The sequence below is a fragment of the Montipora foliosa genome, chromosome 2 (genome assembly GCF_036669935.1).
Source record: "Montipora foliosa isolate CH-2021 chromosome 2, ASM3666993v2, whole genome shotgun sequence".
In the NCBI taxonomy this organism is placed as follows: domain Eukaryota; kingdom Metazoa; phylum Cnidaria; class Anthozoa; order Scleractinia; family Acroporidae; genus Montipora; species Montipora foliosa.
This window is the reverse complement of record NC_090870.1, coordinates 46,880,102-46,882,601: the sequence shown is the minus strand read 5'-3', so window position 1 is coordinate 46,882,601 and position 2,500 is coordinate 46,880,102. Positions and strand designations below refer to the sequence as shown.

At 37.8% G+C, this 2,500-nt stretch overlaps 1 pseudogene; it reads right to left on the bottom strand.

The window, feature by feature from the left end:
• Positions 1-2,500, bottom strand: part of LOC137993342 (sushi, von Willebrand factor type A, EGF and pentraxin domain-containing protein 1-like) — a 61,494-nt pseudogene that overhangs the window by 31,386 nt on the left and 27,608 nt on the right.

Here is a 2,500-nt window from a genome sequence, read left to right as displayed (position 1 = left end):
AATTATGGTCGAACCATACGGCGGTGTTGGTGGTCCGCAATTGGAACCTTGAAAAAGATAAGAAACACAAAAGCAAAGAGAATAGAACGGTCCAGATTTTTCATCTCAATGGTACGTCAACAACGTACTGAAACTTGCAGTTGACATCATTTCATGGCAAATGACCCATGCCTTTCTTTATTTTTGTCGTAGGTAAAATGATGGGATAAACATCGTGTTGAAATCGAAATTTTGAGATGAGGAAAATTTGATCAGTGGCCATTCCACCTGTGGACTCAGCGCATTCAGGGATTGTCAGTTGTTGTTTTAGTAAATCAATTTGAAGTAACCTTGTCCTTTCGAAATACATTGCTGTGGGTGTGTCCTCGTTCGTTTGTCTGTTTGCATTGTTTGCAGTGGCCATTCCACCTGTGGACTCAGCGCATTCATGGATTGTCAGTTGTTGTTTTAGTAAATCAATTTGAAGTAAGCTTGTCCGTTCTAAATAGTTACATTACTTTAAACTTGTTTGCTTGTTTGTTCGTTTGTTTCTTTAATTGCTTGTTTTTTTTCTTTTTGTTTGTACTTTGCTCGCATGCCCTCTTGTTTGCTTTCTTGTTTGATTGAATTTTTTTTTTTTTTTTTTTTTTTACTTGCTTGCTTGCTTCTTTGTTGTTTGTTTGCTTGTTTTCTGGCTTTCTGATTTTCTGGTTTGTGTGGGTGTGTCTTTCGTTCGTTTGCCTGTTTGTTTGTTTGTTTGCAGATTGGTTTATTGCACTTCATATTGCAACCACATAGTCTGATGCTACTCTAGTTTGAAGAACTTTGAATGTAGAGACTGACCGTTCAAAACTACGCTCACTGTCAGAATGATACATTGTTTACTTCAAAGCCGCAAGCCAAACCTTTTTCAATCATGCTTTCACTGGAGGCTATCCTCGTAATAGCATACAGGTAAACCAGCTGTAGTATCTGATGAATATAAACACTAACTTAGTTGTACTTCATTAACAGGCTTTACTCTAGAGTGAAATATTATTTCTTTCGGTGCAGCAATCCAGATGGTACACTCTTTTTTAAACAACCTCAGGCGTCCAAAGCTCAGTGTGAGGAAAGCCAACATGGTCGACGAAAATAATATAAGGATTTGTATATGGGACTCAAGAAGATAATTATATGAAATTCTCAATTAGAAAGCCTTACCTTATTGCCAATGTGGGTCGCTACCTTCCTGTGTGGTTGTTTTTTCCAGGTTCAAGGCGATTTGAACCACTTTTCAATTCCTCGGTTGCCAACGGTATTATAAAATCCCAAGGCTCCAAACTCCACTCTTGGGAACCCAATTGAGTCAAATTTTCCGAGATCAAATGTTTCCACGGTCCCAATTCCACATCAGAATTAATTAACAAAGATTGGGTAAACTTCCATATACCGGACCAACATAGCGAATATTATGGCAAAAGAACCATTGTTTAATATTCTGATTAGGTATTGTTATGTTTGCTTTGTTCTTTTGTTTTATGGACGTTAATTATTCCGGATCCGGTATATGAAAGACAATCCCAACGATTACATTTTCAATGCAACCCACCAACAACGCATTATTATCCAGCCAGCGACCTCTGTCGGTAATTTGTTCACTCAATCGCCGGAAAAACAAAACCTTTCGAAAGATGATAGGCTCTCTAACTGAGAATTTCATATAATTATCTTCTTGAGTCCCATGCGAGTCCTAATGATGTTTTTATTTGTCAGCCATGTTGGTCTTTCCCTCACACTAGGCTTGGGGCAATATGACACCCTTCTCGGCATTTTACAGCACCAGTTGCTTACTATGTCAAAAAGAGATGTCTGATTAACTCACTTCCGTTTCAAGTTCATTACCTTATTTGGTGATCCCGTTCTCGAGCCATACTATAAGGTCTTTATAACAACTAGTCGGAGTATCGTGATTAAATAACACAAGTTATTTTCCTACTATTTGCCTCGTTTTATTCTGTTTTCTGTTTACGAACAACGTTACACGCTTACTCAATAGGCATACCTACAGTAGCTGCGCTTCCCAGAGATATGATAGAAAAAAAAATATGATAGAACATTTCACAGTACAATCTAAAACCAAAAACATACAGCCTATATCACAGCCCTACCTTCGATACAAGAAGTGACATCAGGAGTAGTATCAGCCTCAGTCTCTGAAATTCTTTTCCTAAATTCTACGATTCGTTTACTTTCCCTGTGTATGAATAACGTATTGTGTCTAATTAACCTATCAGTTCACAGGGTTGAACCTTTGCCAAAAGAAATTTTACCGCAGTGATATCAGTTTCAGTTTTTCGACAGGAACCTATTGTAAATCCATTTCTCAGATCCTCGTAAACATTTAATTCTTCCTTTTTCGGTCCATGTTGACTGTGTTTACAGTAGTCCGCAGATCGTTTCACTTTAAGAGAAAAAGGAAATCATTTACTTACTGGCTGTTGATCTCTGTGAGCACGATAGGCATGACTCATCAAGTATG